Consider the following 27,955-nt stretch of genomic DNA (forward strand, 5'->3'; position numbering starts at 1 on the left):
GCCATGTACAACCGGCTCAAGACCTTGGTGAATCAAGTGTGCAACCTCGGGAGCACAAAATTGGATGACCATGAAATGGTCAAGGTTATTTTAAGATCACTCGTTTTTCGTAATCCTACGCAAGTTCAATTAATTCGTGGTGATTCTAGATATAAGCTAATGTCTCCCGAGGAAGTGATAGGAAAGTTTGTGAGCTTTGAATTGATGATCAAAGGCTCCAAATAAATTGTCGAGCAAGGCGGCACCTCCACACCCGAGGTGCAACCCATCGCATTTAAGGCAACGAAGGAGAAGAAAGAAGAGTCTACATCAAGTAGACTCCCCATCGACGCCTCCAAGCTCGACAACGAGGAAATGGCGCTCATTATCAAGAGCTTTCGCCAAATCCTCAAGCAAAGGAAGGGGAGAGACTACAAACCCCCGTTCCAAGAAGGTTTGCTACAAGTGTGGTAAGCCCGGTCACTTTATAGCAAAATGTTCTATTTCTAGTGACAGTGACAGGGACAACGACAAGAAGGGAAAGAGGAAGGAAAAGAAGAGATACTATAAGAAGAAGGGCGGCGATGCCCACGTGTGTCGGGAATGGGATTCCGACGAAAGCACCACCGACTCCTTCTCCAACGAGGACGTCGCCAACATCGCCGTCACCAAAGGCCTTCTCTTCCCCAACGTCGGCCACAAGTGCCTCATGGCAAAGGACGGCAAAAAGAAGAAGGTAAAATCTAGAGCCTCCACTAAATATACAACATCTAGTGATGAGGGTAGCTCTAGTGATGATGAAGATAATTTGCGTGCCCTTTTTGCCAACCTTAACATGCAACAAAAAGAAAAATTAAATGAATTAATAGGAGCTATTCATGAGAAGGATGAACTCTTGGATAGCCAAGAGGAATTTCTTATTAAGGAAAACACAAAGCATGTTAAAGTTAAAAATGCATATGCTCAAGAAGTAGAGAAATGTGAAAAATTAACTAGTGAGCTTAGCATTTGCCATGACACTATCTCTAACCTTAGAATTGAAAATGCCAAATTAATTGCTAAGGTTGAGAAATTAAATGTTTGTGATGATTCTCTTGTCAACCTTAAAAATGATAATGCTAGTTTGATTGCTAAGATTGACAAGTTGAATGAATCAATTTCTAGCCTTAAGATTGAGAATGATAAACTAATTTATAAGGCTAAAGATTTAAATGTTTGCAGTGTTTCTATTTCCAATCTTAGAAATGAAAATGCAATGTTAAATGCTAAGATTGATGAATTAAATGCTTGCAAACCCTCTACATCCACTATTGATCATGTTTCTATTTGCATGAGATGTAGAGACATTAATGTTGATGCTATCCATGATCACCTAGCTTTAATTAAACAACGAAATGATCACATAGCTCAACTTACTGCTAAAATCAATGAGCATGAGATTGAAAATGAAAATTTTAAATTTGCTAGAAGCATGCTCTATAATGGGAGACGGCCTGGCATTAAGGATGGCATTGGCTTCCAACAGGGAGACAATGTCAAGCTTAATGCCCCAAGAAATTGTCTAATTTTGTTAAGGGTAAGGCTCCCATGGCTCAGGATAACGAGGGCTATATTTTGTATCCTGCTCGTTATCCCGAGCATAAAATTAGGAGAATTCATTCTAGGAAGTCTCATTCTGGTTCTCATCATGCCTTTATGTATAAGAATGAGACATCTAGTTCTAGGCATTCTAACCATGTTAAAATGCCTAAAATAAAATTTCCTGTTGCATCAAATGAACCTAATGTTTTATTTAAGACTTTTGATGCTTCTTATGTTTTAACTAACAAATCAGACAAAGTAGTTGCCAAATATGTTGGGGGCAAACACAAGGGCTCCAAGACTTGTGTTTGGGTACCCAAGGTGCTAGTTTCTAATGTGAAAAGACCCAAGACCGTTTGGGTACCTAAGAACAAGGCCTAAACTTGTTTTGTAGGTACAAATCACATGACAGGGGAGAAAAAGATGTTCTCCTCCTACGAGAAAAACAAAGATCCCCAAAGAGCTATCACATTCGAGGATGGAAATCAAGGTTTGGTCAAAGGACTCGGTAAAATTGCTATATCACCTGACCATTCCATTTCCAATGTTTTTCTTGTAGATTATTTAGATTATAACTTGCTTTTAGTTTCTCAATTATGCAAAATGGGTTACAACTGTCTTTTTACGGATATAGGTGTTACTGTCTTTAGAAGAAGTGATGATTCAGTAGCATTTAAGGGAGTACTCGAGGGTCAGCTATACTTAGTTGATTTTAATAGAGCTGAACTCGATACTTGCTTAATTGCTAAGACTAATATGGGTTGGCTCTGGCATCGCCGACTAGCCCATGTTGGGATGAAAAATCTTCATAAGCTTCTAAAGGGAGAACACATTTTGGGACTAACCAATGTTCATTTTGAGAAAGACAGGGTTTGTAGCGCATGTCAAGCAGTGAAGCAAGTTGGTACCCACCATCCACACAAAAACATCATGACAACGGATAGGCCACTAGAGTTACTCCACATGGATCTGTTTGGCCCGATAGCTTACATAAGCATCGGCGGGAGTAAGTACTATCTAGTAATTGTGGATGATTATTCTCGCTTCACTTGGGTGTTCTTTTTGCAGGAAAAATCACAAACCCAAGAAACCTTAAAGGGATTCTTGAGACGGGCTCAAAATGAGTTTGGATTAAGGATAAAGAAAATAAGAAGCGACAATGAGACGGAGTTCAAGAACTCTCAAATTGAAGGCTTTCTTGAGGAGGAGGGCATCAAGCATGAGTTCTCTTCTCCCTACAAACCTCAACAAAATGGTGTAGTGGAGAGAAAGAATATAACTCTACTTGACATGGCGAGGACCATGCTTGATGAGTACAAGACTCCGGACCGGTTTTGGGTGGAAGCAATCAACACTGCTTGCTACTCCATCAACCGGCTCTACCTTCACCGAATCCTCAAGAAGACATCATACGAACTCCTCACCGGTAAAATGCCCAATATTTCATATTTTAGAGTCTTTGGTAGCAAATGCTTTATTCTTGTTAAAAGAGGTAGAAAATCTAAATTTGCTCCTAAGGCTGTAGAAGGCTTTTTACTTGGTTATGACTCAAACACAAGGGCATATAGAGTCTTCAACCAATCCACTGGATTAATTGAGGTTTCTTGTGACATTGTGTTTGATGATACTAATGGCTCTCAAGTAGAGCAAGTTGATCTTGATGAGCTAGATGATGAAGAGGCTCCATGCGTCGTGTTAAGGAACATGTCCATTAGGGATGTGTGTCCTAAGGAATCCGAAGAGCCCACTAATGCACAAGATCAACCATCATCTTCCATGCAAGCATCTCCACCAACCCAAGATGAGGATCAAGCTCAAGGTGATGAAAATGAAGATCAAGGGGATGAGCCACCTCAAGAGGAGGACAATGGTCAAGGGGGAGATGACAATGACAAGGAAGATGATTAAGAAGAACAGGGTCAAAGACCGCCACACCCAAGGGTCCACCAAGCGATACAACGAGATCACCCCGTGAACTTCATCCTCGGTGATATTCATAAGGGGGTAACCACTCGATCTCGTGTCGCACATTTTTGTGAACATTACTCTTTGTGTCTTCTATTGAGCCATACAGGGTGGAAGATGCATTAAGAGATTCGGATTGGGTGTTGGCAATGCAAGAGGAACTCAACAACTTCACGAGGAATGAAGTATGGCATCTTGTTCCATGTCCTAACCAAAATGTTGTAGGAACCAAGTGGGTATTCCGCAACAAGCAAGATAAGCATGGTGTGGTGACAAGGAACAAAGCTCGACTTGTGGCCAAGGGATATTCACAAGTCGAAGGTTTGGATTTCGGTGAAACCTATGCACCCGTAGCTAGGCTTGAGTCAATTTTCATATTACTTGCCTATGCTACTTACCTTGGCTTTAAGCTTTATCAAATGGACGTGAAAAGTGCCTTCCTCAATGGACCAATCAAGGAAGAAGTCTATGTTGAGCAACCTCCTGGCTTTGAAGATAGTGAGTACCCTAACCATGTCTATAAACTCTCAAAGGCGCTTTATGGGCTCAAGCAAGCCCCAAGAGCATAGTATGAATGCCTAAGAGATTTCCTTATTACTAATGGCTTCAAAGTCGGCAAAGCCGATCCTACTATCTTTACTAAAACTATTGCAAATGATTTGTTTGTATGCCAAATTTATGTTGATGATATCATATTTGGGTCTACTAACAAATCTACTTGTGAAGAGTATAGTAGGATAATGATTCAAAAATTCGAGATGTCTATGATGGGGGAGTTGAAGTATTTCATAGGATTTTAAGTGAAGCAACTCCAAGAGGGCACCTTCATCAGCCAAACGAAGTACACTCAAGACATACTCACCAAGTTTGGAATGAAGGATGCCAAGCCCATCAAGACACCCATGGGAACTAATGGGCATCTCGACCTCGACACGGGAGGTAAATCCGTAGATCAAAAAGTATACCAGTCGATGATAGGATCTTTACTCTACTTATGTGCATCTCGATCGGATATTATGCTTTCCGTATGCATGTGTGCAAGGTTCCAAGCCGATCTTAAGGAAGTTCACCTTAGGGCCGTGAAAAGAATCTTGAGATATTTAGTTCATACACCTAAGTTTGGTCTTTGGTACCCCAAGGGATCCACCTTTGATTTAATAGGTTATTCAGATGCTGATTGGGAAGGGTGTAAAATTGATAGAAATAGCACATCAGGGACTTGTCAGTTTCTAGGAAGATCCCTGGTGTCTTGGGCTTCAAAGAAATAAAATTCAGTAGCTCTTTCTACCGCCGAAGCCGAGTACATTGCCGTAGGCCATTGTTGCGTGCAATTGCTTTGGATGAGGCAAACCCTTAGGGACTATGGCTACAAATTGAGCAAAGTTCCTCTCCTATGTGATAATGAGAGTGCAATCCGCATGGCGGATAATCCCGTTGAACACAGCCGCACTAAGCACATAGCCATTCGGTATCACTTTTTGAGGGATCACCAACAAAGGGGGATATCGAGATAGCCTATGTTAGCACCAAAGAACAATTAGCCGATATCTTTACCAAACCATTAGATGAGAAAACCTTTACCAAACTTAGGAATGAGCTAAACATTCTTGATTCTCGGAACTTTGATTGATACCTTGCACACATAGCTCATTTACATGCCTTTGATCATATCTCTTTTATGTCTATGACTAATGTGTTTTTCAAGTATATTCCTATGCTAAGTCGTAGATTGAAAGGGAAATGGAGTTTTCGGCGAAGACAAGGCTTTCACTCCACTCTATCGATATTATTTACCCTTCGCCGTCACTCCGCACCGCTCTCCACTTTGGTATAATCTTCACTCATATTTATTTTTACCATTGGGGAGAAAGTAAAAAGGGCTCATATTTTACTTACAAAGTATCCGGTTTTGGCGATTCATGCCAAAGGGGGAGAAAGTATTAGCCCAAAGCAAAAGGACCGCACCACCACCAATTTCAAAAAGTTTTTAAAAGCAGTCTTTCAATTAGTATTAGATAAGTTTTTCAATTGGTATCTTACTTTTGATATAATTTCAAATTGGTATGACCTCTTTCAAAATTGACATATAAAAACCCTCTTGAACACTAAGAAAAGAATTTCATTGAGGGGGAGTTTTGTTTTAGTCAAAGGAAATGCATTTGAAACAGGGGGAGAAAATTTCAAATCTTGAAAATGCTTCTTACAAACTTATTCATATACCTTTGACTATTTGCAAAAGGACTTTGAAAAGATTTTCCAAAAGAATTTGCAAAAACAAAACAAGTGGTGCAAGCATGGTCCAAAATGTTAAAAGAAAGAAAGCAATCCATGCATATCTAATAAAAGATAATTTGGTTTAATTCCAAGCAACCTTTGCACTTCTTTATGCAAACTAGTTCAATTCTGCACTTAAATATTTGCTTTGGTTTGTGTTGGCATCAATCACCAAAAAGGGGGAGATTGAAAGGGAAATAGGGTTAAACCTTTTCCTAAATAATTTTGGTGGTTAAAATGTCCAACACAAATTATTGGACTAACTAGTTTTCTCTAGATTATATGTTCTACAGGTGCCAAAGGTTCAACACAAACCAATAAAAAGATCTAAGTTAGGGTTCAAAAAGAAAGGAGCAAAAGAAACCGAAGAGAACCTTGGTCTGGCGCACTGGACTATGTCCGGTGCACCAGGGGCCGTATAGACTGAACTCCTCACCTTCGGGTTTCTGAGGCAGCTCTCCACTATAATTCACCGGACTGTCCGGTGTGACACCGGACTGTCCGGTGTGCCAAACAGAGCAACGGTCGGCTAACAACGTGAACAGTGCGCGGACAGTTCACGCAGAGTCAGAGCAGCGCCAGAAGGTGCACCGGACAGTGAATAGTGCCTGTCCGGTGCACCAAGATGTCAGAGCTCCAACGGTCGAAATCGTCAGAACCCTAACGGTTGGGTGACGTGGCTGACGCACCGGACAGTGTCCAGTGGCGCACCGGACTGTCCGGTGCGCCCATCGATAGCAGCCCTCCCCAACGGCTGTTTTGGTGGTTGGGGCTATAAATACCCTCCAACCACCACCATTCAAGACATCCAAGCATTCACTACTCCTCATTCAATACAAGAGCAATACACAACACTCCAAGACACAAATCAAAGCCTCCGATCAAATCAAAGTCCACAATACAACTCTAGTTTTTAGGACTTGTGAGAAGATCGACTTGTGTTCTTTTGTTGCTCTTATTGCTTGGTTGGCTTTCTTCTTTCTCTCATTCATACTCTCAAAGCCTTGTAAGCGAAGCAAGAGACACCAATTGTGTGGTGGTCCTTGCAGGGTCTAAGTGACCCGGGAAATCAAGGAAGGAAGCTCACTCGGTCTAGGTGACCGTTTGAGAGATGGAAAGGGTTGAAAGAGACCCGGTCTTTGTGACCACCTCAACGGGGATCAGGTTCGCAAGAACCGAACCTCAGTAAAACAAATCACCGTGTCACTCTCTTCATTTGCTTGTGATTTTTTTCACCCTCTCTTTCGAACTCGAATTTATTTCTAACGCTAACCCCGGGTTGTAGTTGTGCTTAAAGTTTGTAAATTTCAGTTCCCGCCTATTCACCCCCCTCTAGGCGACTTTCACTCTTGACTTCCCATTCATCTCTGTCGAGTAGCCGAGGCATGATACCACTACGAGGCCTTTACAAAGTTCCACTAGTTTCAGATAACACGCTACGGTTCTGAGAAGGGTAATATAGGAATCCCTCGTCCGAAAAGCTATCGTAGCATGATCGACCCGAGAACCTCCCTATATGCAGCTCCTCTACCGCCCTTGCCCCTTTCGAGTAAGGTAGTCCTCCACTAGCTTTTCTTATTAGTCAACCAAGGGCGTCCCATACCACCCTTGTGGTAGCACTGTTTTCCCGGGTGGTCGCTCCATGTTCCAATTAACATAATGATCTTATCATGGACAATAATTAAAATAACAACATAATTGGAACATGATCATAATTCAAATGTAACATTAATCCCAAAACCAGGTAGAGCAATAGCAAATCTACCCAATAGTTCTCTTGTTTGCAAGGCATGTGATAAACAATGCTAGGAAAACCTATTGGGTCCCATAAAATTAATCTGAGCATGTCACAATGATTAACAGGAATATTATTAGGTAAAGAAAAGTGATCAAGGGCACAACTTACCTTAGACTCGAGATTCCAGGTACCAAGTTAGTCTTTTGATTCCCATGACCTCACCGCTACTCGTAGCAAAACATACAAATAGACAAAGAGTACATAAAATAACAATACACCAATCATGAGAACAAATAGCGTAAGAATCTTCTACGCGATGATACGAGATCATGGGTTCAAGAACCATTAAAATCTGAGCTAAAACAAAGAATTTATGCATAAAACGATATTTAGGCGCAATAAATCTAATAGATGTGATCTAATCGATACTGCATTTAAACTAAGCAGGTATTCAATTAAAATATTTGAGTTGATATTAATCATTAATAATTATTTATAAAATGCGTAGGTTAGAACTATAAATTAGATTAACTAGATTATCTAGCTAATTAACATTAATTAAACAAGTAATTAATTAATTATTAATTAATTAAACCATGTGGCATAATTAAAATAATGTTACTACTGTGTACGAAAAAAATTAATATGAACCTAACACAACTTGATTGGATTAAAAACAAATTATTTGACCTATAAGATATCACATTTTTAATAAATTAGTAGGGCTACACATAAATAGGTGACATAACGAGGGAAAGGTTTGTTTAAAAATACATGACCTAGATGTTGTCAACTTATTATGATTGTACCTACTATTAAATTTATGTTGTATAACAGTCTTGCATGTAAAAAGGGTCTATGGTGGTGGTTATCTATTAGGCTGTAAGTGTCAAGCCTATTTTGTGGGAAATAACTCTAACATATCACTAACTTACCTTTCATTGAAGCCCTCAATCTTAGGTTGCTGTTGATCATCTTAGTTTTTGACGATGTACCAGATATCCGATCGATGAACAAAAAACGCCGTGACGAAGCTTTCTCTCCTTGCTTCGCTCCACGACGCTCTCCACCTCTTGGTATTCTGCTAGTCTCGGTTGACAACCACGGGTCCAGGTTTTATAGGCCGGAGTCAGGGACGTCTGGCTGACAAGGATCCGGATCCCAGTGGTTACGGAACCCTTCTTTTCCGGCGTGCTCGTGCTGTTGAGAGCAAAGACCTGGCACCACGGCCCGACCACTCAATGGCTAGCGAACGACTATGGGCAGGGATGGAGGACATCGTGTTTGGCTGGTGAAATAAATAAAGAGAAAAAAATGCACAAGGCAAGGGGCATGGGCCACTTGAAGGAGTGGGATGAGTAGGTAAGCTTGTGTTGTTTTTCCTTTTTTATTTTACTTTCTGTTTTCTTTTTGTTGGGCCTGTGCTTCGTCGCCGAAGGTCTTCTAGGAAGAAGCGACCTTCGGCTGAAGCTGTTTGTGTAAGATGGCCGAAGGTCCCTCTTCATGAAGCTTCGGTATTACAAACCGACTTAAAGATAGAATGACCTTTTAGTCCATAAAGGTCTGAGTCAATGTTGTAAACTTTCATAAGAGACATACTTGTAATCTCTCACAGGCTGCGCCCTGTGCCTATAAATAGTGAACAGTATTCCTTTACTGTTCACGCATTCCTGTATTGGCAATCGCATCATTCGGGAACCAATCTTTGCCAAGGCAGAGGTATAACTGTATTCAATGATTAAATATACTGAGTGAATACAATGTGGTTCGTTTATGATTCGTTTACCTTTGATACTCTATATTTTATGTTATTTTATACAATCTATTAAACTACAATTACAAAGATTTAATCTTCGTAATCGTATTGTCATCAACCTTCGTCCAAGGTCCATTAATCCCCAAAGGAATAATGCTTCGTTGGACGAAGGACATTAACATTTAACACTTTATGTTGCCTTGTTCTTGATTCATAGCATTTGAGAACAAGTCCCCAACATTGGCGCCCACCTCCGGTGAACTCACTTCCACTTTTTGAGCTGATGGCTTCGTTCAATGATCAAGCTGGAGCTGCTTCGGACCCGAAGCTGGTACTCCCGATTACAGGTGGTTCGTCCTCAGAGCCAGCCAACAAAAAACAGAAGAAAGAAGCACAGAGAAGGGTACAACATGTTGGGGTGCAAGGACCCTTCATCAAGTCAAGATGGTCTCACATTCCTATTACCTTCTCCCAAGAGGACCTTCAGCTCAAGGATTATCCACACAACGATGCCATGGTTATCTCTTGTGTTATCAAAGGATTTCTGGTCCACAATGTCTTGGTTGACACAGGCAGTGCAGCTGACATCATATTTGCTAAGGCCTTCAGACAAATGCAAGAGCCAGAAGATAAGATTCATGATGCTACCCATCCTCTCTGTGGCTTCGGAGGAAGACAAATTGTAGCACTGGGCAAGATCACCATGTCAGTGACCTTCGGGTTCATCAACAATACTAGAACTGAGCAAGTTGTGTTTGACATTGTTGACATGGAATACCCTTACAATGCAATTATTGGTCGTGGCACCCTCAATGCTTTTGAGGCAATTCTACACCCTGCCTATCTTTGCATGAAGATACCTTCGGATCAAGGACCCATCGCTATTCATGGAAGCCAGGAAGCTGCCAGAAGGGCCGAAGGAAACTGGACTGATTCAAAAGCAATCCATAACATAGATGGAGCTGAAGCTTGTGAACAGTACAAATTCAGAAGGGAGAAAGCAGCTTCAGCAGATCAGCCGAAGCCCATGCTCTTATGTGAGGATATAGCAGAGCAGAAGGTGCTGTTGGGTTCTCAGTTATCCGAAGAACAAGAGAAAACCTTGATAAGGTTTTTGTTCAACAACAAAGATATTTTTGCATGGTCAGCCAATGATCTCTGCGGAGTTAATAGGGATGTTATTGAGCATTCGCTCAATGTCGATCCATCCTTCAGACCCAAAAAGCAAAGGCTTCGGAAAATGTCAGATGATAAGGCCGAAGGTGCTCGCAACGAAGTCAAAAGACTCCTCAGTGCAGGAGTTATCAGAGAAGTAAAGTACCCAGAATGGTTAGCTAATACTGTTATGGTAAAAAAGGCCAATGGCAAGTGGCGAATGTGTATCGATTTTACAGACCTTAACAAGGCTTGTCCGAAGGATGAATTCCCATTGCCAAGGATAGACTCTTTAGTTGATGCAGCAGCTTCTTCAGAGCTCATGAGTCTGTTAGACTGTTATTCAGGCTATCATCAAATCTGGATGAAGAGGGAAGATGAGCCAAAGACTAGCTTCATAACTCCAAGTGGCACATATTGTTATCTTCGGATGCCTGAGGGGCTCAAAAACGCTGGAGGAAGTTTCAGCAGAATGACTGCGAAGGTTCTCCAGTCTCAGATAGGCAGAAATGTGCTAACTTATGTTGATGACATCATTGTAAAAAGCACGAAGCAGGAGAATCATATTGCTGACTTGCAGGAGACCTTCGCCAGTTTCAGACAAGCCGGCTTAAAGTTGAATCCAGAAAAATGCGTCTTCGGAGTAAAGAAGGGGAAATTTCTAGGATGCTTGGTTTCAACAAAGGGAATTGAAGCTAATCCAAGTAAGATTGAAGCTATACTTCGGATGGAGCCACCAACTACAAAAAAGGGGGCTCAAAGATTGACAGGAAGGTTGGCATCTCTCAATAGATTCATATCCAGATCAGCAGAGAGAAACTTACCATTCTTCGAAGTGCTGAAGTCAGCCGAAGTCTTTCAATGGGGACCAATCCAGCAGAAGGCCTTCGAAGAGCTGAAGCAATATTTAATAGATCTAACAGCACTAACTCCACCTATGCCAGGGGCTCCTTTATTATTATATGTGGCAGCTTCGCACTCAGCGGTAAGTGCAGCACTTGTCCAGGAGAAGCTTGATGGCCAAACCAGGAAACAGGTCCCAGTATATTTTGTATCTGAAGTTCTTAGTATATCAAAGAAAAACTACACAGAATTAGAAAAGGTGTTATATGCTGTTTTGATGGCATCCAGGAAGCTTCGGCACTATTTTCAAGCTTACAACATAATTGTTCCTTCTTCACAACCTCTGAAGGATATTATGAGGAACCGGGAAGCTACTGGAAGGATTGGAAAATGGGCTGCAGAGCTCAATGAATTTTGTATTGAATATGTTCATAGATCTTCGATTCAGTCTCAGGCGTTAGCAGACTTCATTGCTGACTGGACGCCAGGGGCTCAGGAGGAAGAAGCAAATAAAGACACCGAAGCATGGACAGTGTTTTGCGATGGGTCCTGGGGAACCTTCGGAGCGGGAGCGGCTGCTGTGTTGGTTTCACCTTCCAAAGTTAAAACTTGTTATGCGGCAAAGCTTGATTTTAGTTGCACAAACAACATTGCCGAGTACGAAGCCCTGCTTCTGGGGCTTCGGAAGCTAAAAGCAATGGGAATCAGAAGGGCTGTTCTTAAAACTGATTCCCAAGTTGTTTCGAGTCATATCGACAAGAGTTGCAAGGTTAAAGAACCGAAGCTTGAAAAGTATCTGGACATGGTTCGGAGAGTTGAAGCTTCCTTTGAGGGATTTTCTGTCAAAAATATCCCTCGGGGACAAAATGAGCATGCTGATTTGCTGGCTAAGTCAGCAGCACAGGGGCTGCCCTTACCTTCGGATGTCTTCTTCGAAACAATAAAAGCACCTTCGGTGGAACTTCTTGAAAGAGCAGTCCTCAGTATATCTCCTGTTTATAGCGAAGATTGGAGGACTGAGATCATCTCTTATCTTCAGGGTAAATTCCTTTCAGACGACGAAGCCTATAACAGGAGGATAGAGGCAAGAGCTCGTCCATATGTCATGATAGAAGGAGAGTTGTACAAGCATGGAGTTTGTGCACCGCTACTCAAGTGTTTATCCAGAACCGAAGGTATAGAGTTGATGAAAGAAATACATGCAGGCCTGTGTGGATCTCACATTGGATCTAGGCCGTTACTTGGAAAAATTTTCCGCCAAGGATTTTATTGGCCGAAGGCAGCTTCGGATGCAGCGGAATTAGTCCAAAAGTGCGAAGGTTGTCAGAAATGTGCACGAGATCAAAAACAACCTTCGTCTTTAACACAGCTCATACAACCCATTTGGCCATTGCAAAGGTGGGGCCTTGACTTGTTAGGTCCATTACCACCGGCCCAAGGGAACCTAAGATATGTTGTAGTGGCGGTGAAATATTTTTCTAAATGGATTGAGGCAAAGCCTTTAGCTACAATAACTTCGGCCACCGTCCAAAAGTTTTTCTGGCAGAATATTGTTTGTCGTTTCGGGGTACCAAATGCTATCACTGTGGATAATGGAACACAGTTTGACTCCGAAGCTTTTAGGGATTTCTGTGATCAAATTGGTACGAAGATCCATTTTGCATCAGTCAGACATCCGGAGTCAAATGGACTCGTTGAAAGAGCCAATGGTATTATAATGACAGGAATAATGAAGTCAATCTTCAATCAACCAAGGGGAAAGTGGCCAGATCAGTTAACCAAAGTGGTGTGGAGCCATAATACAACAACATCAAGGTCTACAGGCTTTACCCCATTCAAGTTATTATTCGGTGACGAAGCAATAACTCCAGAAGAAGCTAAAACTGGATCAATAAGGGTAGTAGCTTCGGCAGCATCAGGTTCTGAAGCTGATTATTCTGTGGAAAAAGATGCTTTAGAAGGGATCAGGTTGCAAGCCGTGGAAAACATCAACAAATATCAAGCCGAAACAATTAAATGGCGAGATAGAAAGGTTCGGCTAAAGAATATTGAGCCAGGACACTTGGTGCTTCGGAGAGTGGCCAACCCAGAAACAGTGGGCAAGTTACAGTTGAAATGGGATGGACCTTTCTTAGTAGCATCTTCGTCAAGACCCGGTTCATACAGATTGAAGGATATGGACGGCAACGACATTCCTAGATCTTGGAATGCGGATGAGCTTCGGCGATATTATGTATAATTCGATGTAATTTTTCATATTTTTTATTTTTCTTTCATGGCACCCTTTTCCTTTCCGAAGGGGGAGAAAGGTTTTTAATGGGGCCATCACATGTAATTTCCTTTTTTAGTTCTATAAGAGCAAAACCCCCCAAGGAATGTAAATGTAAAAACTGAGAACGCACCATCGAGTGCCAAAAAGTAAAGGCAAAGAAGCTCCAAAGTCGTTCCTAAGGGAATGCAGAGCTTACAGCGAAAAGTCAACGCTGATTCCGCCAAAAGTAAAGGCGAAGAAGCTCCAAAGTCGTTCCTAAGGGAATGCAGAGCTTACAGCGAAAAGTCAACGCTGATTCCGCCAAAAGTAAAGGCGAAGAAGCTCCAAAGTCGTTCCTAAGGGGATGCAGAGCTGAGGTGTGATTAAGGAAATAATGGCTATGAGTATGGCTTGAGGTGTGATTGTTTGGCCATTCATTTGCACATTGCATTACATCATAACATTTGCATTCATAAACATTCATCTAGGCATATGTAGGATAATCATCTTCATGGTATAAGCGGTTGCTTCGGCAAAATAAAAAAAAAGATAGAAAAAAAGGGGAGGGGAAGAAAGAGCTTCGTGTATAAAAAGGAGAGCTTCGGAAAGGAGGAAAATGTTGTTTTCTATGCTTCGTTGCGTACGAAAAGAAGGGAAGGTGTTTTTTCGCCTTCGGCTCAAAAAAGAAAATTTCGTCCACATCAAAGCATTTCTCATACATCAATGGAAGGATAAGGATATATCACAAGGTATGAACAGAATTCATTAAAGACAAGTTTTAGTTACATTTACAAAAGTTATCTCAAAAGTTTCTCAAGTACTGTCTACAGTCTACTGTTTAATCTCCAAGGAGCTTCAGCTTCGGCGTCATTTTTAATCATCGGCTTCAGCTTCATCAACCTACATGAATAAGGTCGTTGAAAGTCAAAATCAAGCTTGCAAGAAAAGGTAAGCACAAGGTATGGTTTCTTACTGGTTCAAGATGGCTACGAGCTTCGTCTCCAGCCTTTTCTCGCCCACCTTTTGTCCATATCATTTTTACAAATCTATTAGAGATACTTCGGGCGAGATCAGGAATGTCATCCAGGATTGATGGTGATAAAGTGAAATTTGGCCTATTGACAATTCTTCCATGATCGCAACCAGCTTTCAGGAAGGCTGCAGCAGTGCCTCGAGAAGCCACCCAGGCACAGAAGTCACCGTGCCCAGCTATGACTTCGTCGAGCTCGTCAATCTCACCCTCAATATGTTCGAAGGTCTTTGGTAAATCTTCAGCTGAGGGGACGAATTTTTCACTGCTGGCTCCAACTGAGTGAAAATTTTTTCTTAATCAATGAATGCATTTGTTGCTAAATTCCAGACATTTTTCTTGAAGGCTTGTCAATAGTTTTCTCAAATCCGAATTTTGTTGAGCATCGGCTTCAAGTTTTGCATTAAGATCTTGCTTTACTCGTTCGAACTGTTCAGACTGGCGGAGAAGCTTCGTGTTCAATTCTGCTATTTTTTCTTCAGCTTCCGCCAATGAACCTTCGGTTGCCTGGAGCTCAAAGTTCTTTTTCTCGATAACATTCGATTGCTCCTTTATTTTGCTTTCCAAATTTTCAATTATAACTTCGTGTTTCTTGTCTTCAAAATCTTGCTGCATTTTCAAGGCTTTGCTCAATAGCATACTCTGCACGGAAACAACTTTCGTCAGACATGTTCTCGTTATTAGAAACAATAAAGGTTAAGGGAAAAATAGTTCACCTTGAAATTGGAATAAAATAAGCTACCAACGATATGCTGTCGTCGGTAGCGGCTGATGTCTGTTTCTAGCTTCGGAAAACCGATACTCTTTGACAGAGTACCGATAACTTTGGCCCCAGTTTGATCTCGAATACAATCTAATTTTTCGTCATCAATGCCTCCGAAGAGGAGTGCTCCAGGTTTGTATCCGCAGGATTTTGCATATTCTCTAAGCTCTTCTCTTTCAGCTTTTGACAGTTCTTCTCCAACTAAATTCTGGAATATAAACGCTTCGTTCTCTGAAGCTTCAACAGCAATTTCTTTCCCTTTCTCCGACGCTGCGGTCGCGGCCTCTTCGGCGGCGGTGGTGGCTTCTTCTGCAGCCATGTCTAGCAGTATTTTGTCAATGTGTGCGATTGTGCTCTCCAGGTTCAAATCTTCAGCTGCGGCAGCTTCGGCAGCTGCGACCTTCGAAGGTACAATTTCAATATCTGTCCCCTCCGCAGCCGCTGGTGTTTTCTGAGCTGAAGCTCTTGGCGGTGTCTTGTCAATTACTTCTGTCACAGTGATAATTCTTTGTCTTTTCGCTTTGATTACTTGCTTCGATTTTTCGGGCTCCTTGTCCTTCTGAAAAAACTTTGTCAGTCGGGGCCTCAGTGGACTTAGCTTCGCAGGTAAGGATTCAGTCATTACCTTCAGAATTTCCTCAACGTCAGCGACAGAGGGTGATGCGGGGGTTTCTTCTTCGGATATTTTATGCTTCGGAGAGGATGCTTTCTTCCTCTTCGGAATTTTCTTCTTTGATAGTTCTTTTTCATCTTCATTTAAGGCTTCAGTTATCCTCTTCCTTTTTTGGCCTCCGGCACCTTTGTTCAGATTTTCGTAATCAGGGTATTCGAAACCCAGGGTGTCCAGCACTCGGTTTAGTCTTCGCTTCGGACGGGTGCCGAAGGCTGCGGTCATCAACTGATCTTCCTTTTTAGAATAATTGCCAAGTATTTCATTGCACATCGCTTCAATCGTTTCCAGCCACTCTTGGCAAGGTGTTTTAAAGTATTTCTTAAACTTGAAGTAGTAAGGTAAACGTACAAGTTCACCTTCTTTCTTTTCCCCTTGTAGCTTCGGCATTTCCCATTCTTTTAAACTGGGAAAAACTTTGAAAGCCAAAAACTCTTGAACCAGGTCCCTTGTGCTGATATGCTCTGCAATAATTCTGAATTCATTCATTGCTTGTTGCGTTGGACCTTCGGGTGTCATATTGCAGCGAGGTCGCGTTTCTCCAAAGATTAATTCGAGTGGACTTTGCACAAGTTTTTCCTTGTCGTCATCAACCTTAACATAGAACCACTCTGATTTCCAGCCTGCTGCCCATTTGCTTCGGTAGCTAATTACAGGAAACTTTATAGATTTCCGATAGGCGAAGTTATAGCAACCAAAATTGTCGTGCAATCCATCCTTTCTAGCCTTCGTTTGATAATGCAACTCGTGAACCCGGCAAAAGCTGTCCGCAAATGGTTCCACTGCTTGGCTTCGGAGTGCCCAGATATAAACAATAAGTCTGACAATAGCGTTGGGGGTCAGCTGGTGAAAATAAATACCGAACCTCTTCAGTACCTCTGCAATAATCCCATGTAGGGGGAATCTTAATCCAGCTTTTAGAAAGCTTTTGAAAATAACAATTTCATCCTTCTCCGGCTTTGGGGTAGTCTCTTCTCCCCCGAAGCGCAATAGCTTCTTCTGATTTTCAGTAAAAAAGCCCGATTTTACCATCTTGGACAGATCAGCTTTCGAAACAGTAGATTTCCCGAAGTCCAAATGGCTGGGTTTGCTTGGCATAGCAATGCGATAATCATCTTCGGGATCAGTTTCCTCAATATCTTCTTCCTCTGCTTCAGCGATTGCTTGTTCTGCATCTTCACTAGGAATCTTTTCCGAAGTCACTAGTCCAGATCGTTGCATGGCTTCGGAAATGGGGACAGTCTCCGAAGCTTCAGTTTCGTCCCCCTCACGTTCAACCCTGGCGGTAGAGCGCACTCTGGCCATTTAATTATGAACTTGTGGAACTTTAATACTTTCTTCCTCCGAAGCAGGTTTCAAACAGGAGCTTCGTTCGATCCCGACAGACAAGCTTCGGCGACGGTTAAAAATTTTGGCAGCAAAACAGTGCAAATAGCAATGAATGCTGTGGTAACTTCACACCTACTCGTCTGTTTATATAGTGCGGCAGGTAAGAAGGCGAAGCGCCAGGATTTTTACACCAGGCGGGCACCCGCTTGCACTCACTGTGCGGTGGACCGCAGAGACCGAACAGTAACTCTGCAAGGTGGGGCCGATACACGCTGAGAAATTGAATCGTTTCTCGACAACGAGCTCAGGGAAGGTGTTTTTTAGACCTTCGGCGCTCCGAAGCTTAAGAAACTTTTTTCACGGATCAAGCTCGTTACGAAAAACGATCTAGCACCGCGAAAGGGGCTACTGTTGGGCCTGTGCTTCGTCGCCGAAGGTCTTCTAGGAAGAAGCGACCTTCGGCTGAAGCTGTTTGTGTAAGATGGCCGAAGGTCCCTCTTCATGAAGCTTCGGTATTACAAACCGACTTAAAGATAGAATGACCTTTTAGTCCATAAAGGTCTGAGTCAATGTTGTAAACTTTCATAAGGGACATACTTGTAATCTCTCACAGGCTGCGCCCTGTGCCTATAAATAGTGAACAGTATTCCTTTACTGTTCACGCATTCCTGTATTGGCAATCGCATCATTCGGGAACCAATCTTTGCCAAGGCAGAGGTATAACTGTATTCAATGATTAAATATACTGAGTGAATACAATGTGGTTCGTTTATGATTCGTTTACCTTTGATACTCTATATTTTATGTTATTTTATACAATCTATTAAACTACAATTACAAAGATTTAATCTTCGTAATCGTATTGTCATCAACCTTCGTCCAAGGTCCATTAATCCCCAAAGGAATAATGCTTCGTTGGACGAAGGACATTAACATTTAACACTTTATGTTGCCTTGTTCTTGATTCATAGCATTTGAGAACAAGTCCCCAACACTTTTCATATTTGAATCTTCAAGTTCCAAAATTTTAAATCTAAAAGTCAATATAGTTCTAATTCAGTTTCAAATTTAGATTCCAAATTTAATGCTCAAACAAACTCCAACATGAGATGCAATATTTATTATATGTCTTTATTTGATTCAATGCTATAATTATGTGGTGCACACACAAAAAAGTTTCTATTTTAAGGAAAAAAACTATTTTGTATAGTCTAGATAAAAAATCAATGATTATCATTTATTTATCTTGGGAAAAAACAATGCTTTCAAGAGTGAAATCTCAATTAGAAGATATTTTATTTTAAATCTTTAGAGTACTTATCCCTATGATGATATTTTATTTAATCCCTTAATTAGAAAACACATCTATTTAGATCTTATGATAATTTTTCCTAATAATGATTTTTGGGTGTTACATCTGCCCTCAAGGGAGAATGAGAAAGGATGCACCGTCACTCCCATGCCTTTCTTCCCGGATGTCCTCTTCATTCAGGGGAGAGTGGAAACAGCGCCCATCTCCAATGACGAAGCCACCGTGCTGGGGGAGGAGCCCCCAGCGCGATGCGCGACGATGACAAAATAGGCGCCGTAATGTACGGCGTCACCACAAAGCTGGAGAGCGCGATCCAGCCCAGCCTGTCTCTCGAGACAAAGTTTTTGAGATGGGGAAAACCCCCGACGAAAGAACACACCAAGGACGCCGCAATTCCCACCGCCGTGATCGCCGCCACGCTCAAGAGCGCGAGCGGGAACATGCCGAGCAAGATGCTAGGCTTCGACGCGAAAACCCACTCCTCGCTCGGAACCTATACCCTGACTTTGCTCGAGCACTAAATATGTCGTGCGAGGTTGGAGGGGTCCTGGTGCAGATTGCCAATGGCCTACCGCGCACCCCGGACGCGGAGGGCTATCAGCAAGTGCTCACCCAGGCGGCAAATCACCTCTTACCTCTCGCCCACCCACCAAATTACTTGCATCACGCCATCAACAGCCGACGAGATGCGCGAAGCAACATCAACGCTTCTCGTGATCACCAACACGAGGACGAGATAAGGCAACGAGAGGAGTATGATCAGGACCACAGAGCACCAGCGTGCAGCCGCGACCAGGACCGAATCAGCGGTAGCTTCCACCAGCAACCCAGCCTCGAGACGATCGAGGCGACATGATGCTTGCTCGCCTCCCCGGGGCAGACAACACGATCACCGATGAGAGGATAGGGGGACGTGTGGAGTCTCAGCACTCACCCCTCGACTCCGAGCAATCCAGTGGCCTCCAAACTTCAAAGTTTCCAATGTCAACAAGTATGAGCCCAAGCAAGACCCGGGAGGCTGGTTGGCAGTCTACACGACTGCCGCTCGGGCCGCCGGGCAACAGAGGACGTCATGAAAGTGTACCTGCCCATTATCCTAGGGTAGGATGCGCTGTAGTGGCTCTGACATCTGCTGCAACACTGCATCGACGACTGGGAAGATTTTAGTCGTCGGCTTGTTGCGAATATCCAATCGCTTTCTAACAAACCGACGCAACCATGGGACCTCAAATCTATCAAACATCAGAGTGACGAGACCCTCCGCTCATTTCTCATGAGATTTCAAACCATGAGGAATCGTATTCCTGAAGTCGCGGAGGCAGCTGTGATCGATGATTTCAATCGAGGATCCAATGACTCGGCTTTCGGTCGAGCCATCCTTCAGAAGGCGCCCGTCACCATGGAATAACTATTCCGGGAGGTGAACATCTACATCACCATGGACGAGTGAGCCCAAGATCTCATTGGAGGCACAAAGCCCGCGCTCCCAGCGCCTAGGAAGGACATGAACCAGCAACCGGACAAGCGCTGGGACAAGAGGCCCCGAGAAGAGGTGCATACCACTGGGCCACCGGCTACTCGAGCCCACAGCGTGCCCCGTGGTGGGATATGGACACTGGATGAGATCCTTGACTCCTAGTGCCCATACCACAAGGAGATGCGCCACACTCTACGAAACTGTTGGGACTTCAAGAACTCCGCTGGGCATGGCTGGTCGTTCCAACCGCTCCCACCTCCCCCTCCACGAGGAGAGCCCCCCCCCCCCGAGCCGAGCCAGCCTCAGCAGCAGGGTGGAGGGGTTGGCAGGGCTTTTCCATGTATTGATCAAGAAGTCAGCGTGATCTTCGGGGGACATGGTGTGGCAGAACCACTTGAATTATTCCAGCTTAAGTGTACGAGTCACGCCTTAGAGGCAGCAACACACTTAAATCGGAATAACCCGTCAGTCCCTCAGATCTAGTCTGATAAAGCCACTTACCAAGGATCGAATACCACTAGCTCATGCGAAGGTGAGGCACAGAGAGAATACGATAAACATGAAACCACAAATTAAGGTACTGGAGGTCTTACATATATTGGAGTTTATATAAAAGATCACAAGTTCGTAATTAAAATGTAGCAGATAATCGATAACGTCGATACTGAGGAATAGGACAAGGCCTAGCCCACTACTCCTCCTAGTCCTCTCCTGTCGAGGCAGCATCCCACTCGATCGTCCAACCCGGTGGCAGGGTGGAAGGCCAAGTCACACCATCAACCATATCTTGTAGCGTACCTGGAAAAAAATATGCCACAAGCAAGGCTGAGTATACTAATACTCAGCTAGACTTACTCGGTGTGAGGAGTCTACTCCTCTACCTCTAGACCATGCATCTGTTTGGCTGAGGGGTTTGGTTTGCCAAAAGCACTAGCTGAGTCTAAAGTAAATTTTAACTTTTCCAGTTCTAGCATATTTAATTAAGCTAGATTTGCTCCTTTCTAAGCATACATGGTAACAATCATTTAGTACAATCAACATGTTATCTCAAGTAAAACCTCATTTCACTTTTTACTCAATGCAGTACAAGGGGTTAAGAAGTCTCATTAGCTGTGAGAAGCAGACAATTCGAATCGAGTTTTTAACCTTGCAAGGTAAACCTAAACACACGACATGTAGGGGCACTCCGTCCCCACACATATCAACAGTCCCCATCGATTCCCCGTTCGTGGCCAGGACTCACCACCTTGGCATGCAATGCCCCACTGACCCTGGCTGCCGCCGTGCAGTGGCTGCACTTGCACCCACCATAGCTAGCATGGGAGACCCTGTCTCAGGACAAGTGAGGGGGAAAGTCTGCGCCCGGCTTCACTTAGGTACTAGGCTTACCGGTTACAATATTTCCTGGTATGTGTTTAGTACTTTCAAACGCTTGACAAAGGTATCCACACATTAATCCTTAATTCCATTTTCATCTCATGGACAAGGCATCCACCCTGGATCCAAGTCCATAGACCATCATAGATCCCGTTATCAAGATGAATACAATCAATTCCTGACCTCGCGCGAGTGCTAGAAAAATCACTCGACTTCTACTGAGATCCCTAATTAGCAAAGCAGCTACTCGACCTAGCATACTAGTATCCATCTCAAAAAGGAATCCTAAATTCATGCAACTAGGGGTTTCAAGCAACTCCTACACTTAAGTGAACATTACAAACCTACAAACATTAAGTATAGTAAAGTAGCATATATAATGGTTATGCATAAAATCGGGGCTTGCCTTCAAAAGCTGAGGCTGCGGGAAGATCCTCGGGGGCAGGTTCTGGAGCTAGCTCCTGGACTTCATCTTGGGCAACTCCTTGCTCAGGGATGAGCACGTACTCTCCATCAGTGAGGTTGCAATCTAAATGAATGCAATGAATAAGATATATGTATTCCATGGTATGTAAATTAATAATTGAAATGCGAGGTGAAGTACTCAAGTTAGCAGGGCAGTTCTTAGCTCCATTGTTTAAGGTTCTTGGGGTATACTTGGCAATTAGAAGTAGGTGTGGTCAATCTAGGAAGTTGGATTAAGGTTGTACTTAACAATCCCTCTATGTCTTAGTTATGATTAAATAAGGTTCTTGGCTGAAGCATTTATGACTTAACTTAGTACTTTTTATTTATGCTTCTTAGAGTAGGTTTGAACTACAACATAGCTTCAAAAATTTCCACAAATTCTGTAAAAACTACAGTGGCTTCTCACAGGTATGCATAACTCAGTCTCAAAAATTTAGGCTTAAAATGATAATGGTTTTCTCTGTACAAAATATTAAAATTTAGGCAGAGGGGGTATTTTGAACTACAACTCTCCTCTAACAGTGAATTTCTCCCTAAGGTTTATTTTTGCTGGCATTTAGGGGTAATAATAAGACTTTGTACAAAATTTTAGCCAATGATACCTAATGGTCATTTTATTGTGATTTTCTAAATTTTTAGGGCCTAGTGGTGCTTTCTACTACTACTACTATATTTGAAAAATGTCAAATAACAGATTTCCTATTTTTTCTATCTTCTTCTTTACGCAAGAGCAATCATTCCTTAAGTTGGTTAATTTTTCTCAAAGGGAAGGGGTGGTAGAATTTCTTGGAGTATATGGTCTTTTTCATGGGGTAGGGAGTGAGGTGTATTACATCATTTTTTATCTTAGTTTCATATTTTTATCTGGTGGTGTTGGGGACTTGTTCTCAAATGCTATGAATTAAGAACAAGGCAATACAAAATGTTAAAGGTTAAAGCCCTTCGTCCTTCGAAGCATTATTTCCCTTAGGATATAATGATCTTCGGACGAAGGTCATGAAGGACGTACCTTCATCATTGCAGTATATGTTAATGAAAGATGAAGCATACGAAACATGAGAAATAACATGGATAATCATATGACATTATAATATATTTCTTATTATATAAACATGAATGAATAAGAATAACACAAAGTTACATTTATACCTTCGGCTTGACAGAAGGTATGATAACAAGCATGACGCATGAGCGAGTACCAATCAGCGTGAACAGTACGGGGGTACTGTTCATCTATTTATAGGCACAGGGCGCAACCTATGTGAAATTACATTTATACCCTTTATAATAGATTACAATCATGACACAAACTATCATGGGTCAATCTGTCTTTTCATCTTTAAGTCGGTGCAACCCTTCGTCTCAAGGCATGTCGTTATGCCGAAGTTCCCTGGGAGATAGCTTTGGCGTTATTTCTGTGCTGATCTTCCAAAGGTGTTTCTTCTTACATGACCTTCGGCTACGAAGCAGACCCCCAACAGTAGCCCCTTCGCGGTGCTAGATCATTTTTTATAACGAGCTTGATCCGTGAAAAATTGTCCTAGGCTTCGGAATGCCGAAGGTCCGAAAAACACCTTCCCTGAGCTTGTTGCCAAGAAATGATTAAAATAATCTGAGCACGAGGTGGCCCCCACCATGCGGCGGGTACACACGATCTGGTGATTCATCTTCCACGCATCGTGGTCCACCGTTCAGTGGGTGCAGGTGACTGTTGAGCGGGTGTGGGCGACTTGACGATTCACCTTCACACCTGCAACACTATATAAACAGACGGGTAGGTGTGAAGTTACCACAACATTCATTACCATTGCACTGTTGTGCTGCTGAAAAATTTAACCATAGCCGAAGCTTTTTCATCGCATTTCCAAGCAAAGCATCATTTTGATCTAGCTTCGTCATAAGAGGGAGCTTCGTCAAAACCATAAAAAATATCAACATTTGTAAGAACTGCAAGGAATTCAACACATGATGGCTAGAGTACGTTCAACTGCTAGGGTGACCCGTGACGGAGAAGAGGCTGAAACCACAGAGACTGCCCCGATCTCTGAAGTAATGAACCAATCGGGACTGGTTGTGACAGAGGGGGCTACTGCCGAAGGTGCACCTGCTGCTGAAGCTGAACATGCTGACATCGAAGAAGATGATGCTGATGAAGAAGAGGAAGATTATAGCATTCTCATGCCAGCCAAACCGAGCCACTTGGACTTTGGAAAATCTACTGTTTCTGAGGCTGATATGCCTATGATGGTAAAGCTAGGATACTTCGGAGAAGCTGAGAAGAAGCTGATTCATTTTGGCGGGGAAGAAACCACTCCGACACCGGAAAATGATGAGGTGGTAGTTTTCAGGAGTTTCTTCAGAGCGGGATTGAGGTTTCCTTTGAATGAAATGATTGGGGAAGTTTTGGAAAATTACAAAATTTATCTTCATCAGCTGACTCCTAATGCTATCGTTAGGCTCAGCGTCTTCATCTAGGCTCTCCAAAGCCAAGGAATAGACCCGAATGCCGAAGCTTTTTGCCGAGTGCACGAGCTTCATTATCAGACAAAGGCCAAAGAGGATGGTCTTCATGAGAATTTTGGTTGTTACAACTTCGCTTACCGCAAAGATATGAAGACTCTAGTGGTTAGCTATCACAACAAGTGGCCAACTAGTTGGAAAAATGAGTGGTTTTATGTGAAGGCTGATGAGAAGAAGAGGGAGAAGATCAAGACGCTAGTACTGAGCCCTCTGAGCTTAAGCTTCGGGTTGACTAGGCCTCTGTGCTGCATGACATCGGGGTCACCGTGCCAAGAAGTTGTGGCAGAATTCCGAGTGGTAGCCAAGCAGATCGGGACTAGAGATCTAGTCCAAGAATATCTGGCCTATAAGGTGTTCCTAACGCTGAGTGAATGGAACATGCCAAAGCTAAAGGGGACAAAGGAGAAGAATGAACTTGTGCGACTACCTTATCGGTTCAAATTCGAGAAACAATTCGAAGGGCCATGTCAAGAATGGTTAGAAATGATAGAAACCATGTGCAACGAAATTTTGGGTAATTACACTAAGAAAGAAGATCAGTTGATGACTGCAGCCTTCGACACCCGACCGAAGCGAAGGTTGAATCGGGTGATGGATGCCCTGAACTTTGAATGTCCTGACTATGAGCGATTGAACAAGGGTGGCGAAGGGCAAACGAGAAAAAGGATTGTTAGTGTTCTGAGCAGACAAGCTGCTAGAATGGTGAAAGAAGATGAAGAAATTCTGAAGAGGAGAAAAACAAGCCCTGAGCCGAAGGTAGCTGCTCCGAAGAAGAGGAAAATTGCGGCTCCAAAGCCAAAAACAACTGAGATAGAGGAAGAGACTCCTTCAACACCTTCTGCTGCTGACGTGGAGGAAATTCTAAAGGTAATGACTGAATCCTTACCTATCAAGCTAAGTCTACTGGGGCCACATCTGACGAAGCTTTTACAGAAGAAAGAGGAGCCTTCGGCAGCCAAGAAGTATGCTGGGCCAAAAAGGCGGAGGATTGTTATTGTGATTGAAGCTATTGAAGAAACACCACCGCCGGCCTCAGCGTCAAAAACACCAGCTGCCGAAGACGCTACAGCTACCGAAGCTGCCCCCACCGAAGCTACAACTGTCGAGGCTGATACGGCCGAAGCCACGAATCTGGAGAGCACATTTTTTGATATTGATAAAATGCTTTTGAATATGGCCGCGGAAGAAGCTGCTGCAGTTGCTGAAGAGACCCTAGCCACAATGCCTGGAAAAGGGAAAAAGATCGCCGAAGATACTTCGAAGGAACATGACTTCAATTTTCAAAGCATAATAGGTCAAAAGTTATCTAAGGCTGAAAAAGAGGAGCTGAGAGATTATGCTATATCATGTGGCTATCAACCAGGAGCGTTGCTCTTCGGCGATATTGACGACGAAAGCTTAGGATGCCTTCGAGACCGAACTGGAGCGAAGGTTATCAGTACTCTGTCAAAGAGTGTTGGTTTCTCGAAGCTTGAGGTCGACATCAGCTGCTACCGACAACAGCAAATCGTCGGTAGTTTATTCTATTCTAATTTCAAGGTAAATTTTTTTGGCTTTTCAATGTTTTACGATGAAAGTGATTGCTGATGAAGGTTATTTTGCACAGAGTATGCTATTAAGTAAAGCCTTGAGGATGCAACAGGACCTTGAAGATAAAAAAACATGAGGTTATAATTGAAGGCTTAGAGGGCAAAATAAAAGATCATGAAGCTGCTCTTGAAAAGAAAGATTTTGAACTTCAAACAATGGAGGGTTTACTAGCAGAAGCCGAAGCCAAAATTGCCAGATTGAATAGTTAACAACTCACAAAGTCAGAAAGCTTCAAACAAGAAAAGCAGAAATTTGATGCAAAGTTTGAGGCTGAAGTCGAAAAGAGCTCAAATTTGCAGAAATCATTGAAGGAGCTTCATGATAAATGTCTAGACTTCGGCAACCGATGTGTGCAACGGTTGAACCAGGTCTTCAACTCAGTTGGAGCCAGTTCTGAAAAATCGAACCTTCGGTTGAAGACCTACCGGGCACCTTCGAACACATTGAGGATGAAGTTGATGCTCTTGACGAAGTTATAGCTGGGCACGACAACTTCTGTGCCCTGCTAGCTTCTCGGGGCACATCTGTTGCTTTCATGAAAACTGGTTGCACGCATGGGAATATCGTTAATAGACCTAACTTTAGCTTATCACTAGCAGATTTAACTGATATCCCTAGCCTGGCCCGAAGCATAGGAAATAGATTCATAACACAAATTTGGACGAAGGGTGGGCGAAGCTTAGCTGGTGACGAAGCTCGAAGCCACCTCAAGCCGGTAATAAACTCATACCTGGTGCTTCCCTTCTCCTTGAAACTTGAGTTTACCTTATAACGCTTTGTTATGTATAGGATGACGAAGCCGAAGAGCAATGATCCGAAGCTTGGCGGATGGTGATGAAGTGATGAAGCTGAAGACACTGCTATGAAAAAACTCTAGAGAAATTCTTGAATTACCCTTGTAAAAAAATATTGTAATTTAGGAACCAGACACTACTCTGTAAATTTGTCCATACCTTGTAATATATTTTTACCTTTCTGTCCATGTATGAACTGCTTTGATGTGGATGAAACTTGTATTTTTTGAGCCGAAGGCGAAAAACACCTTCCCTTCTTTTCGTACATAACGATGCATGAATCTGCTTCTTTTTTCTCTCGCCGAAGCCTTGTCATTAGAGCCGAAGCAACTGTCTGAACTTCTATGATATGATGATGATGATCCTACGAATGTCTAAATGAATGTATATGAATGCAATGAATGATGTGATGTGTTGTGCAAATGAATGTCCGAACACACGCTTACGAAGCCACATCCAAACTCTGCATTCCCTTAGGAATGACTGAAATCTCTTTGCCGTTTATTTTTCGGTTTCACCGCTTAGTTTTCGGTGTAAGTTCCACATCCCTTTAGGAACGTCTTTTGAACTTCTTCACCTTCTATTTCGGCGGTATAAGTTCTGCATCCCCTTAGGAACGTCTTTTGAACTTCTTCGCCTTATATTTCAACGATATTTGGCTTTGCATTCCCTTAGGAACGACTTTTGAGCAGAAAACTTACGCTGCGCTCCCTTAGGAACGACTTTTTTAGCTTCGTCGTGCTCTGCATCCCCTTAGGGACGACTTTTGAGCTTATCCCTGGTTTTTTTCTTACACTTGATGCTGCGTGCTCAGATGTTACATTTTACATTCTTTTGGGGGATTTTGCTCTTGTAGAGCTGAATAAGAAAAGAAAAATTACAAGCTATGGCCCATTAAAAACCTTTCTCCCCCTTTGGAAAGGAAAAGGGTGCCATAGGAAAAAAATGAAAAAAGATTACATCAAATTACACATAATATCGTCGAAGCTCATCCGCATTCCAAGATCTAGGAATGTCGTTGCCGTCCATATCCTTCAACCTGTAAGAACCAGGCCTTGACGAAGATACCACTAGAAAAGGTCC

The sequence above is a fragment of the Zea mays genome, chromosome 1 (genome assembly GCF_902167145.1).
Source record: "Zea mays cultivar B73 chromosome 1, Zm-B73-REFERENCE-NAM-5.0, whole genome shotgun sequence".
NCBI lineage: Eukaryota > Viridiplantae > Streptophyta > Magnoliopsida > Poales > Poaceae > Zea > Zea mays.